General features: G+C 44.8%; 11 non-coding genes across 11 annotated transcripts; all 11 read right to left on the bottom strand.

The window, feature by feature from the left end:
- Positions 1 to 12: 12 nt before the first annotated feature.
- LOC141226870 (U2 spliceosomal RNA) lies at positions 13 to 203 on the bottom strand. Its single transcript, XR_012293988.1, has one exon. It is a non-coding gene; the product is annotated as a U2 spliceosomal RNA (small nuclear RNA).
- A 1,114-nt stretch (positions 204 to 1,317) lies between these two features.
- LOC141226869 (U2 spliceosomal RNA) lies at positions 1,318 to 1,508 on the bottom strand. Its single transcript, XR_012293987.1, has one exon. It is a non-coding gene; the product is annotated as a U2 spliceosomal RNA (small nuclear RNA).
- A 1,115-nt stretch (positions 1,509 to 2,623) lies between these two features.
- LOC141226868 (U2 spliceosomal RNA) lies at positions 2,624 to 2,814 on the bottom strand. Its single transcript, XR_012293986.1, has one exon. It is a non-coding gene; the product is annotated as a U2 spliceosomal RNA (small nuclear RNA).
- Positions 2,815 to 3,928: 1,114 nt separating this feature from the next.
- LOC141226867 (U2 spliceosomal RNA) lies at positions 3,929 to 4,119 on the bottom strand. The gene has a single exon (XR_012293985.1). It is a non-coding gene; the product is annotated as a U2 spliceosomal RNA (small nuclear RNA).
- A 1,114-nt stretch (positions 4,120 to 5,233) lies between these two features.
- LOC141226866 (U2 spliceosomal RNA) lies at positions 5,234 to 5,424 on the bottom strand. Its single transcript, XR_012293984.1, has one exon. It is a non-coding gene; the product is annotated as a U2 spliceosomal RNA (small nuclear RNA).
- Positions 5,425 to 6,539: 1,115 nt separating this feature from the next.
- LOC141226865 (U2 spliceosomal RNA) lies at positions 6,540 to 6,730 on the bottom strand. Its single transcript, XR_012293983.1, has one exon. It is a non-coding gene; the product is annotated as a U2 spliceosomal RNA (small nuclear RNA).
- A 1,115-nt stretch (positions 6,731 to 7,845) lies between these two features.
- On the bottom strand, positions 7,846 to 8,036 carry LOC141226992 (U2 spliceosomal RNA). Its single transcript, XR_012294105.1, has one exon. It is a non-coding gene; the product is annotated as a U2 spliceosomal RNA (small nuclear RNA).
- A 1,115-nt stretch (positions 8,037 to 9,151) lies between these two features.
- Positions 9,152 to 9,342, bottom strand: LOC141226864 (U2 spliceosomal RNA). Its single transcript, XR_012293982.1, has one exon. It is a non-coding gene; the product is annotated as a U2 spliceosomal RNA (small nuclear RNA).
- Positions 9,343 to 10,457: 1,115 nt separating this feature from the next.
- LOC141226932 (U2 spliceosomal RNA) lies at positions 10,458 to 10,648 on the bottom strand. Its single transcript, XR_012294047.1, has one exon. It is a non-coding gene; the product is annotated as a U2 spliceosomal RNA (small nuclear RNA).
- Positions 10,649 to 11,763: 1,115 nt separating this feature from the next.
- On the bottom strand, positions 11,764 to 11,954 carry LOC141226931 (U2 spliceosomal RNA). Its single transcript, XR_012294046.1, has one exon. It is a non-coding gene; the product is annotated as a U2 spliceosomal RNA (small nuclear RNA).
- A 1,115-nt stretch (positions 11,955 to 13,069) lies between these two features.
- On the bottom strand, positions 13,070 to 13,267 carry LOC141227146 (U2 spliceosomal RNA). The gene has a single exon (XR_012294252.1). It is a non-coding gene; the product is annotated as a U2 spliceosomal RNA (small nuclear RNA).
- Between the last annotated feature and the right edge of the window lie 287 nt (positions 13,268 to 13,554).

The raw sequence follows: 13,554 nt of genomic DNA, 5'->3' as shown, positions 1-13,554 counted from the left end.
ACTGCATTAAAGAAGGGGTGCACCGGTCCTGGAGATACTGCAATACCAGGTCAATGCGTGGAGTGGACAGAGCAAGCTCTTTTTCCATCTCCCTGTTCTAAAAATCCATTTAATATATGGTCCCCAGATAGGGGACGTATCAGATATTAAACTGATAAGAACAGATACTACACTTGATCTTAGCCAAAAGGCCGAGAAGCGATAACCAGAATTGGTTTCAAACTACGGAGCCACCCAAGGATCCTGAAAAGTTCATTTGTGGAGATGAGCTCCTGGACTCCCGTTAAGAAGACATGTTGTCAACCTCTAGATCCCTTACATGCCTGCACTTTTCGGCTTGCTGCTGCTGCAATCCACGCGTTTTAGATCTGCATAACTCCACCTCTTTAAACACAGCACCTTCACCCCTGCTGTTCCCACCCGCCTCAACACCGTTGGAAGGGAGGAGAACCAATTAAGGCGGGGGGTGGGGTGGAACGAGCAGCTGTCTACCCTTAGCAGGAGGGCTCCTGATTACATACCTCTCCTGCTGCTGCTGCTGCTGGCTGTCCAGCAGCAGACTGAAGGTGGCTGCTGCTGTGCACAGGTATATAAAGGCTCAGAGCCTATTATGACACGCGCAGCCAGCGTTCCATTGCCACATTCCATCTACTGCAGGCAGGATACCTGGCTGGCTGAATGTCGCTGAGAAGCTCACAGAGACCGCCATAAGCAACAGTTTAACAGAATGCCACAGACTAATCAACCAAACTTTTTGGGTTGGGTTCTCTTTTATAGTCTGCAGGCATTAAATGAAAGAAGTCAGTGTTCCAGCAGAGGGAGACAACGTTTCAGAAAAGGCATTGTAGCAAACCAAAAAAGAAATTTTAAGCGCAGCAGAGTAACCAGCGCACATACCTGTTAGCTCAGGTGAGTTTAAAAGGCTGCTGTTGATAACAATGGCATTTGCTAAATAGATGGTGTGTGTGCAACAATATACTGAAAGGTCAATTATATTGTGCAGCTTATCTCACCACCTGTAGTTATTTAGGTGAAAGCTCCAAAATGCTTGCCTAATATGTCTGTTTATCCAAAAGGAAGTAAAAAGGGAGAGCTAGAAAGATAGCATTGCATCACATTACATGGCAATGCAATGCACAGTTGCTGAAGTTGAACCAAAATGAGCTTGTAATCTGGCTTCTGCAACTTTGAACATGAAAAATCCAATGAGGAGAAGAAAAGCAAAGCCAAAGAGTCCATCCCAAAATCCGACAAACAAGCAAAATGAACAAAAAACATTGAATTCAATTCTTTCTGATTTTAGAAACTGCATTAAAGAAGGGGTGCACCGGTCCTGGAGATACTGCAATACCAGGTCAATGCGTGGAGTGGACAGAGCAAGCTCTTTTTCCATCTCCCTGTTCTAAAAATCCATTTAATATATGGTCCCCAGATAGGGGACGTATCAGATATTAAACTGATAAGAACAGATACTACACTTGATCTTAGCCAAAAGGCCGAGAAGCGATAACCAGAATTGGTTTCAAACTACGGAGCCACCCAAGGATCCTGAAAAGTCCATTTGTGGAGATGAGCTCCTGGACTCCCGTTAAGAAGACATGTTGTCAACCTCTAGATCCCTTACATGCCTGCACTTTTCGGCTTGCTGCTGCTGCAATCCACGCGTTTTAGATCTGCATAACTCCACCTCTTTAAACACAGCACCTTCACCCCCTGCTGTTCCCACCCGCCTCAACACCGTTGGAAGGGATGAGAACCAATTAAGGCGGGGGGTGGGGTGGAACGAGCAGCTGTCTACCCTTAGCAGGAGGGCTCCTGATTACATACCTCTCCTGCTGCTGCTGCTGCTGGCTGTCCAGCAGCAGACTGAAGGTGGCTGCTGCTGTGCACAGGTATATAAAGGCTCAGAGCCTATTATGACACGCGCAGCCAGCGTTCCATTGCCACATTCCATCTACTGCAGGCAGGATACCTGGCTGGCTGAATGTCGCTGAGAAGCTCACAGAGACCGCCATAAGCAACAGTTTAACAGAATGCCACAGACTAATCAACCAAACTTTTTGGGTTGGGTTCTCTTTTATAGTCTGCAGGCATTAAATGAAAGAAGTCAGTGTTCCAGCAGAGGGAGACAACGTTTCAGAAAAGGCATTGTAGCAAACCAAAAAAGAAATTTTAAGCGCAGCAGAGTAACCAGCGCACATACCTGTTAGCTCAGGTGAGTTTAAAAGGCTGCTGTTGATAACAAGGGCATTTGCTAAATAGATGGTGTGTGTGCAACAATATACTGAAAGGTCAATTATATTGTGCAGCTTATCTCACCACCTGTAGTTATTTAGGTGAAAGCTCCAAAATGCTTGCCTAATATGTCTGTTTATCCAAAAGTAAGTAAAAAGGGAGAGCTAGAAAGATAGCATTGCATCACATTACATGGCAATGCAATGCACAGTTGCTGAAGTTGAACCAAAATGAGCTTGTAATCTGGCTTCTGCAACTTTGAACATGAAAAATCCAATGAGGAGAAGAAAAGCAAAGCCAAAGAGTCCATCCCAAAATCCGACAAACAAGCAAAATGAACAAAAAACATTGAATTCAATTCTTTCTGATTTTAGAAACTGCATTAAAGAAGGGGTGCACCGGTCCTGGAGATACTGCAATACCAGGTCAATGCGTGGAGTGGACAGAGCAAGCTCTTTTTCCATCTCCCTGTTCTAAAAATCCATTTAATATATGGTCCCCAGATAGGGGACGTATCAGATATTAAACTGATAAGAACAGATACTACACTTGATCTTAGCCAAAAGGCCGAGAAGCGATAACCAGAATTGGTTTCAAACTACGGAGCCACCCAAGGATCCTGAAAAGTCCATTTGTGGAGATGAGCTCCTGGACTCCCGTTAAGAAGACATGTTGTCAACCTCTAGATCCCTTACATGCCTGCACTTTTCGGCTTGCTGCTGCTGCAATCCACGCGTTTTAGATCTGCATAACTCCACCTCTTTAAACACAGCACCTTCACCCCTGCTGTTCCCACCCGCCTCAACACCGTTGGAAGGGAGGAGAACCAATTAAGGCGGGGGGTGGGGTGGAACGAGCAGCTGTCTACCCTTAGCAGGAGGGCTCCTGATTACATACCTCTCCTGCTGCTGCTGCTGCTGGCTGTCCAGCAGCAGACTGAAGGTGGCTGCTGCTGTGCACAGGTATATAAAGGCTCAGAGCCTATTATGACACGCGCAGCCAGCGTTCCATTGCCACATTCCATCTACTGCAGGCAGGATACCTGGCTGGCTGAATGTCGCTGAGAAGCTCACAGAGACCGCCATAAGCAACAGTTTAACAGAATGCCACAGACTAATCAACCAAACTTTTTGGGTTGGGTTCTCTTTTATAGTCTGCAGGCATTAAATGAAAGAAGTCAGTGTTCCAGCAGAGGGAGACAACGTTTCAGAAAAGGCATTGTAGCAAACCAAAAAAGAAATTTTAAGCGCAGCAGAGTAACCAGCGCACATACCTGTTAGCTCAGGTGAGTTTAAAAGGCTGCTGTTGATAACAAGGGCATTTGCTAAATAGATGGTGTGTGTGCAACAATATACTGAAAGGTCAATTATATTGTGCAGCTTATCTCACCACCTGTAGTTATTTAGGTGAAAGCTCCAAAATGCTTGCCTAATATGTCTGTTTATCCAAAAGGAAGTAAAAAGGGAGAGCTAGAAAGATAGCATTGCATCACATTACATGGCAATGCAATGCACAGTTGCTGAAGTTGAACCAAAATGAGCTTGTAATCTGGCTTCTGCAACTTTGAACATGAAAAATCCAATGAGGAGAAGAAAAGCAAAGCCAAAGAGTCCATCCCAAAATCCGACAAACAAGCAAAATGAACAAAAAACATTGAATTCAATTCTTTCTGATTTTAGAAACTGCATTAAAGAAGGGGTGCACCGGTCCTGGAGATACTGCAATACCAGGTCAATGCGTGGAGTGGACAGAGCAAGCTCTTTTTCCATCTCCCTGTTCTAAAAATCCATTTAATATATGGTCCCCAGATAGGGGACGTATCAGATATTAAACTGATAAGAACAGATACTACACTTGATCTTAGCCAAAAGGCCGAGAAGCGATAACCAGAATTGGTTTCAAACTACGGAGCCACCCAAGGATCCTGAAAAGTTCATTTGTGGAGATGAGCTCCTGGACTCCCGTTAAGAAGACATGTTGTCAACCTCTAGATCCCTTACATGCCTGCACTTTTCGGCTTGCTGCTGCTGCAATCCACGCGTTTTAGATCTGCATAACTCCACCTCTTTAAACACAGCACCTTCACCCCTGCTGTTCCCACCCGCCTCAACACCGTTGGAAGGGAGGAGAACCAATTAAGGCGGGGGGTGGGGTGGAACGAGCAGCTGTCTACCCTTAGCAGGAGGGCTCCTGATTACATACCTCTCCTGCTGCTGCTGCTGCTGGCTGTCCAGCAGCAGACTGAAGGTGGCTGCTGCTGTGCACAGGTATATAAAGGCTCAGAGCCTATTATGACACGCGCAGCCAGCGTTCCATTGCCACATTCCATCTACTGCAGGCAGGATACCTGGCTGGCTGAATGTCGCTGAGAAGCTCACAGAGACCGCCATAAGCAACAGTTTAACAGAATGCCACAGACTAATCAACCAAACTTTTTGGGTTGGGTTCTCTTTTATAGTCTGCAGGCATTAAATGAAAGAAGTCAGTGTTCCAGCAGAGGGAGACAACGTTTCAGAAAAGGCATTGTAGCAAACCAAAAAAGAAATTTTAAGCGCAGCAGAGTAACCAGCGCACATACCTGTTAGCTCAGGTGAGTTTAAAAGGCTGCTGTTGATAACAAGGGCATTTGCTAAATAGATGGTGTGTGTGCAACAATATACTGAAAGGTCAATTATATTGTGCAGCTTATCTCACCACCTGTAGTTATTTAGGTGAAAGCTCCAAAATGCTTGCCTAATATGTCTGTTTATCCAAAAGGAAGTAAAAAGGGAGAGCTAGAAAGATAGCATTGCATCACATTACATGGCAATGCAATGCACAGTTGCTGAAGTTGAACCAAAATGAGCTTGTAATCTGGCTTCTGCAACTTTGAACATGAAAAATCCAATGAGGAGAAGAAAAGCAAAGCCAAAGAGTCCATCCCAAAATCCGACAAACAAGCAAAATGAACAAAAAACATTGAATTCAATTCTTTCTGATTTTAGAAACTGCATTAAAGAAGGGGTGCACCGGTCCTGGAGATACTGCAATACCAGGTCAATGCGTGGAGTGGACAGAGCAAGCTCTTTTTCCATCTCCCTGTTCTAAAAATCCATTTAATATATGGTCCCCAGATAGGGGACGTATCAGATATTAAACTGATAAGAACAGATACTACACTTGATCTTAGCCAAAAGGCCGAGAAGCGATAACCAGAATTGGTTTCAAACTACGGAGCCACCCAAGGATCCTGAAAAGTCCATTTGTGGAGATGAGCTCCTGGACTCCCGTTAAGAAGACATGTTGTCAACCTCTAGATCCCTTACATGCCTGCACTTTTCGGCTTGCTGCTGCTGCAATCCACGCGTTTTAGATCTGCATAACTCCACCTCTTTAAACACAGCACCTTCACCCCCTGCTGTTCCCACCCGCCTCAACACCGTTGGAAGGGATGAGAACCAATTAAGGCGGGGGGTGGGGTGGAACGAGCAGCTGTCTACCCTTAGCAGGAGGGCTCCTGATTACATACCTCTCCTGCTGCTGCTGCTGCTGGCTGTCCAGCAGCAGACTGAAGATGGCTGCTGCTGTGCACAGGTATATAAAGGCTCAGAGCCTATTATGACACGCGCAGCCAGCGTTCCATTGCCACATTCCATCTACTGCAGGCAGGATACCTGGCTGGCTGAATGTCGCTGAGAAGCTCACAGAGACCGCCATAAGCAACAGTTTAACAGAATGCCACAGACTAATCAACCAAACTTTTTGGGTTGGGTTCTCTTTTATAGTCTGCAGGCATTAAATGAAAGAAGTCAGTGTTCCAGCAGAGGGAGACAACGTTTCAGAAAAGGCATTGTAGCAAACCAAAAAAGAAATTTTAAGCGCAGCAGAGTAACCAGCGCACATACCTGTTAGCTCAGGTGAGTTTAAAAGGCTGCTGTTGATAACAAGGGCATTTGCTAAATAGATGGTGTGTGTGCAACAATATACTGAAAGGTCAATTATATTGTGCAGCTTATCTCACCACCTGTAGTTATTTAGGTGAAAGCTCCAAAATGCTTGCCTAATATGTCTGTTTATCCAAAAGGAAGTAAAAAGGGAGAGCTAGAAAGATAGCATTGCATCACATTACATGGCAATGCAATGCACAGTTGCTGAAGTTGAACCAAAATGAGCTTGTAATCTGGCTTCTGCAACTTTGAACATGAAAAATCCAATGAGGAGAAGAAAAGCAAAGCCAAAGAGTCCATCCCAAAATCCGACAAACAAGCAAAATGAACAAAAAACATTGAATTCAATTCTTTCTGATTTTAGAAACTGCATTAAAGAAGGGGTGCACCGGTCCTGGAGATACTGCAATACCAGGTCAATGCGTGGAGTGGACAGAGCAAGCTCTTTTTCCATCTCCCTGTTCTAAAAATCCATTTAATATATGGTCCCCAGATAGGGGACGTATCAGATATTAAACTGATAAGAACAGATACTACACTTGATCTTAGCCAAAAGGCCGAGAAGCGATAACCAGAATTGGTTTCAAACTACGGAGCCACCCAAGGATCCTGAAAAGTCCATTTGTGGAGATGAGCTCCTGGACTCCCGTTAAGAAGACATGTTGTCAACCTCTAGATCCCTTACATGCCTGCACTTTTCGGCTTGCTGCTGCTGCAATCCACGCGTTTTAGATCTGCATAACTCCACCTCTTTAAACACAGCACCTTCACCCCCTGCTGTTCCCACCCGCCTCAACACCGTTGGAAGGGATGAGAACCAATTAAGGCGGGGGGTGGGGTGGAACGAGCAGCTGTCTACCCTTAGCAGGAGGGCTCCTGATTACATACCTCTCCTGCTGCTGCTGCTGCTGGCTGTCCAGCAGCAGACTGAAGATGGCTGCTGCTGTGCACAGGTATATAAAGGCTCAGAGCCTATTATGACACGCGCAGCCAGCGTTCCATTGCCACATTCCATCTACTGCAGGCAGGATACCTGGCTGGCTGAATGTCGCTGAGAAGCTCACAGAGACCGCCATAAGCAACAGTTTAACAGAATGCCACAGACTAATCAACCAAACTTTTTGGGTTGGGTTCTCTTTTATAGTCTGCAGGCATTAAATGAAAGAAGTCAGTGTTCCAGCAGAGGGAGACAACGTTTCAGAAAAGGCATTGTAGCAAACCAAAAAAGAAATTTTAAGCGCAGCAGAGTAACCAGCGCACATACCTGTTAGCTCAGGTGAGTTTAAAAGGCTGCTGTTGATAACAAGGGCATTTGCTAAATAGATGGTGTGTGTGCAACAATATACTGAAAGGTCAATTATATTGTGCAGCTTATCTCACCACCTGTAGTTATTTAGGTGAAAGCTCCAAAATGCTTGCCTAATATGTCTGTTTATCCAAGAGGAAGTAAAAAGGGAGAGCTAGAAAGATAGCATTGCATCACATTACATGGCAATGCAATGCACAGTTGCTGAAGTTGAACCAAAATGAGCTTGTAATCTGGCTTCTGCAACTTTGAACATGAAAAATCCAATGAGGAGAAGAAAAGCAAAGCCAAAGAGTCCATCCCAAAATCCGACAAACAAGCAAAATGAACAAAAAACATTGAATTCAATTCTTTCTGATTTTAGAAACTGCATTAAAGAAGGGGTGCACCGGTCCTGGAGATACTGCAATACCAGGTCAATGCGTGGAGTGTACAGAGCAAGCTCTTTTTCCATCTCCCTGTTCTAAAAATCCATTTAATATATGGTCCCCAGATAGGGGACGTATCAGATATTAAACTGATAAGAACAGATACTACACTTGATCTTAGCCAAAAGGCCGAGAAGCGATAACCAGAATTGGTTTCAAACTACGGAGCCACCCAAGGATCCTGAAAAGTCCATTTGTGGAGATGAGCTCCTGGACTCCCGTTAAGAAGACATGTTGTCAACCTCTAGATCCCTTACATGCCTGCACTTTTCGGCTTGCTGCTGCTGCAATCCACGCATTTTAGATCTGCATAACTCCACCTCTTTAAACACAGCACCTTCACCCCCTGCTGTTCCCACCCGCCTCAACACCGTTGGAAGGGAGGAGAACCAATTAAGGCGGGGGGTGGGGTGGAACGAGCAGCTGTCTACCCTTAGCAGGAGGGCTCCTGATTACATACCTCTCCTGCTGCTGCTGCTGCTGGCTGTCCAGCAGCAGACTGAAGGTGGCTGCTGCTGTGCACAGGTATATAAAGGCTCAGAGCCTATTATGACACGCGCAGCCAGCGTTCCATTGCCACATTCCATCTACTGCAGGCAGGATACCTGGCTGGCTGAATGTCGCTGAGAAGCTCACAGAGACCGCCATAAGCAACAGTTTAACAGAATGCCACAGACTAATCAACCAAACTTTTTGGGTTGGGTTCTCTTTTATAGTCTGCAGGCATTAAATGAAAGAAGTCAGTGTTCCAGCAGAGGGAGACAACGTTTCAGAAAAGGCATTGTAGCAAACCAAAAAAGAAATTTTAAGCGCAGCAGAGTAACCAGCGCACATACCTGTTAGCTCAGGTGAGTTTAAAAGGCTGCTGTTGATAACAAGGGCATTTGCTAAATAGATGGTGTGTGTGCAACAATATACTGAAAGGTCAATTATATTGTGCAGCTTATCTCACCACCTGTAGTTATTTAGGTGAAAGCTCCAAAATGCTTGCCTAATATGTCTGTTTATCCAAAAGGAAGTAAAAAGGGAGAGCTAGAAAGATAGCATTGCATCACATTACATGGCAATGCAATGCACAGTTGCTGAAGTTGAACCAAAATGAGCTTGTAATCTGGCTTCTGCAACTTTGAACATGAAAAATCCAATGAGGAGAAGAAAAGCAAAGCCAAAGAGTCCATCCCAAAATCCGACAAACAAGCAAAATGAACAAAAAACATTGAATTCAATTCTTTCTGATTTTAGAAACTGCATTAAAGAAGGGGTGCACCGGTCCTGGAGATACTGCAATACCAGGTCAATGCGTGGAGTGGACAGAGCAAGCTCTTTTTCCATCTCCCTGTTCTAAAAATCCATTTAATATATGGTCCCCAGATAGGGGACGTATCAGATATTAAACTGATAAGAACAGATACTACACTTGATCTTAGCCAAAAGGCCGAGAAGCGATAACCAGAATTGGTTTCAAACTACGGAGCCACCCAAGGATCCTGAAAAGTCCATTTGTGGAGATGAGCTCCTGGACTCCCGTTAAGAAGACATGTTGTCAACCTCTAGATCCCTTACATGCCTGCACTTTTCGGCTTGCTGCTGCTGCAATCCACGCGTTTTAGATCTGCATAACTCCACCTCTTTAAACACAGCACCTTCACCCCCTGCTGTTCCCACCCGCCTCAACACCGTTGGAAGGGAGGAGAACCAATTAAGGCGGGGGGTGGGGTGGAACGAGCAGCTGTCTACCCTTAGCAGGAGGGCTCCTGATTACATACCTCTCCTGCTGCTGCTGCTGCTGGCTGTCCAGCAGCAGACTGAAGGTGGCTTCTGCTGTGCACAGGTATATAAAGGCTCAGAGCCTATTATGACACGCGCAGCCAGCGTTCCATTGCCACATTCCATCTACTGCAGGCAGGATACCTGGCTGGCTGAATGTCGCTGAGAAGCTCACAGAGACCGCCATAAGCAACAGTTTAACAGAATGCCACAGACTAATCAACCAAACTTTTTGGGTTGGGTTCTCTTTTATAGTCTGCAGGCATTAAATGAAAGAAGTCAGTGTTCCAGCAGAGGGAGACAACGTTTCAGAAAAGGCATTGTAGCAAACCAAAAAAGAAATTTTAAGCGCAGCAGAGTAACCAGCGCACATACCTGTTAGCTCAGGTGAGTTTAAAAGGCTGCTGTTGATAACAAGGGCATTTGCTAAATAGATGGTGTGTGTGCAACAATATACTGAAAGGTCAATTATATTGTGCAGCTTATCTCACCACCTGTAGTTATTTAGGTGAAAGCTCCAAAATGCTTGCCTAATATGTCTGTTTATCCAAAAGGAAGTAAAAAGGGAGAGCTAGAAAGATAGCATTGCATCACATTACATGGCAATGCAATGCACAGTTGCTGAAGTTGAACCAAAATGAGCTTGTAATCTGGCTTCTGCAACTTTGAACATGAAAAATCCAATGAGGAGAAGAAAAGCAAAGCCAAAGAGTCCATCCCAAAATCCGACAAACAAGCAAAATGAACAAAAAACATTGAATTCAATTCTTTCTGATTTTAGAAACTGCATTAAAGAAGGGGTGCACCGGTCCTGGAGATACTGCAATACCAGGTCAATGCGTGGAGTGGACAGAGCAAGCTCTTTTTCCATCTCCCTGTTCTAAAAATCCATTTAATATATGGTCCCCAGATAGGGGACGTATCAGATATTAAACTGATAAGAACAGATACTACACTTGATCTTAGCCAAAAGGCCAAGAAGCGATAACCAGAATTGGTTTCAAACTACGGAGCCACCCAAGGATCCTGAAAAGTCCATTTGTGGAGATGAGCTCCTGGACTCCCGTTAAGAAGACATGTTGTCAACCTCTAGATCCCTTACATGCCTGCACTTTTCGGCTTGCTGCTGCTGCAATCCACGCGTTTTAGATCTGCATAACTCCACCTCTTTAAACACAGCACCTTCACCCCCTGCTGTTCCCACCCGCCTCAACACCGTTGGAAGGGAGGAGAACCAATTAAGGCGGGGGGTGGGGTGGAACGAGCAGCTGTCTACCCTTAGCAGGAGGGCTCCTGATTACATACCTCTCCTGCTGCTGCTGCTGCTGGCTGTCCAGCAGCAGACTGAAGGTGGCTGCTGCTGTGCACAGGTATATAAAGGCTCAGAGCCTATTATGACACGCGCAGCCAGCGTTCCATTGCCACATTCCATCTACTGCAGGCAGGATACCTGGCTGGCTGAATGTCGCTGAGAAGCTCACAGAGACCGCCATAAGCAACAGTTTAACAGAATGCCACAGACTAATCAACCAAACTTTTTGGGTTGGGTTCTCTTTTATAGTCTGCAGGCATTAAATGAAAGAAGTCAGTGTTCCAGCAGAGGGAGACAACGTTTCAGAAAAGGCATTGTAGCAAACCAAAAAAGAAATTTTAAGCGCAGCAGAGTAACCAGCGCACATACCTGTTAGCTCAGGTGAGTTTAAAAGGCTGCTGTTGATAACAAGGGCATTTGCTAAATAGATGGTGTGTGTGCAACAATATACTGAAAGGTCAATTATATTGTGCAGCTTATCTCACCACCTGTAGTTATTTAGGTGAAAGCTCCAAAATGCTTGCCTAATATGTCTGTTTATCCAAAAGGAAGTAAAAAGAGAGAGCTAGAAAGATAGCATTGCATCACATTACATGGCAATGCAATGCACAGTTGCTGAAGTTGAACCAAAATGAGCTTGTAATCTGGCTTCTGCAACTTTGAACATGAAAAATCCAATGAGGAGAAGAAAAGCAAAGCCAAAGAGTCCATCCCAAAATCCGACAAACAAGCAAAATGAACAAAAAACATTGAATTCAATTCTTTCTGATTTTAGAAACTGCATTAAAGAAGGGGTGCACCGGTCCTGGAGATACTGCAATACCAGGTCAATGCGTGGAGTGGACAGAGCAAGCTCTTTTTCCATCTCCCTGTTCTAAAAATCCATTTAATATATGGTCCCCAGATAGGGGACGTATCAGATATTAAACTGATAAGAACAGATACTACACTTGATCTTAGCCAAAAGGCCAAGAAGCGATAACCAGAATTGGTTTCAAACTACGGAGCCACCCAAGGATCCTGAAAAGTCCATTTGTGGAGATGAGCTCCTGGACTCCCGTTAAGAAGACATGTTGTCAACCTCTAGATCCCTTACATGCCTGCACTTTTCGGCTTGCTGCTGCTGCAATCCACGCGTTTTAGATCTGCATAACTCCACCTCTTTAAACACAGCACCTTCACCCCCTGCTGTTCCCACCCGCCTCAACACCGTTGGAAGGGAGGAGAACCAATTAAGGCGGGGGGTGGGGTGGAACGAGCAGCTGTCTACCCTTAGCAGGAGGGCTCCTGATTACATACCTCTCCTGCTGCTGCTGCTGCTGGCTGTCCAGCAGCAGACTGAAGGTGGCTGCTGCTGTGCACAGGTATATAAAGGCTCAGAGCCTATTATGACACGCGCAGCCAGCGTTCCATTGCCACATTCCATCTACTGCAGGCAGGATACCTGGCTGGCTGAATGTCGCTGAGAAGCTCACAGAGACCGCCATAAGCAACAGTTTAACAGAATGCCACAGACTAATCAACCAAACTTTTTGGGTTGGGTTCTCTTTTATAGTCTGCAGGCATTAAATGAAAGAAGTCAGTGTTCCAGCAGAGGGAGACAACGTTTCAGAAAAGGCATTGTAGCAAACCAAAAAAGAAATTTTAAGCGCAGCAGAGTAACCAGCGCACATACCTGTTAGCTCAGGTGAGTTTAAAAGGCTGCTGTTGATAACAAGGGCATTTGCTAAATAGATGGTGTGTGTGCAACAATATACTGAAAGGTCAATTATATTGTGCAGCTTATCTCACCACCTGTAGTTATTTAGGTGAAAGCTCCAAAATGCTTGCCTAATATGTCTGTTTATCCAAAAGGAAGTAAAAAGGGAGAGCTAGAAAGATAGCATTGCATCACATTACATGGCAATGCAATGCACAGTTGCTGAAGTTGAACCAAAATGAGCTTGTAATCTGGCTTCTGCAACTTTGAACATGAAAAATCCAATGAGGAGAAGAAAAGCAAAGCCAAAGAGTCCATCCCAAAATCCGACAAACAAGCAAAATGAACAAAAAACATTGAATTCAATTCTTTCTGATTTTAGAAACTGCATTAAAGAAGGGGTGCACCGGTCCTGGAGATACTGCAATACCAGGTCAATGCGTGGAGTGGACAGAGCAAGCTCTTTTTCCATCTCCCTGTTCTAAAAATCCATTTAATATATGGTCCCCAGATAGGGGACGTATCAGATATTAAACTGATAAGAACAGATTTTTTTTTTTGATTGAATATATCTTTTATTAGCACAAAAAATAAGTTAACAGACAGTGTACAGTGCCGCAGCCCAGTACACACAGAATTCTACATCATATTTACATAGCATGAGGATACGACGCACTAACTAGACACATCACACCCCTATGCTACACAAAACACTCAATCTGAAAGAAAAGCATGTCAATCAATACAGTACGACGAACCGTGATAAGGGATGGGGATTGGGAAAAAGGGGATGGGGAGGGGAAAATCACAGGCCCGAAGCTTTATTGAAAGACAAGACACATAAGGGGAGAGGGGGAGGAGGGGTTTAGTCCTCGTCCTCG

The sequence above is a fragment of the Phyllobates terribilis genome, unplaced genomic scaffold, assembly GCF_046119375.1.
Source record: "Phyllobates terribilis strain yellow unplaced genomic scaffold, ASM4611937v1 Scaffold_416__1_contigs__length_1633014, whole genome shotgun sequence".
Classification (NCBI taxonomy): domain Eukaryota; kingdom Metazoa; phylum Chordata; class Amphibia; order Anura; family Dendrobatidae; genus Phyllobates; species Phyllobates terribilis.
Note: the sequence above shows the minus strand (reverse complement) of the source record. Positions and strands in the feature narration are given on the sequence as shown.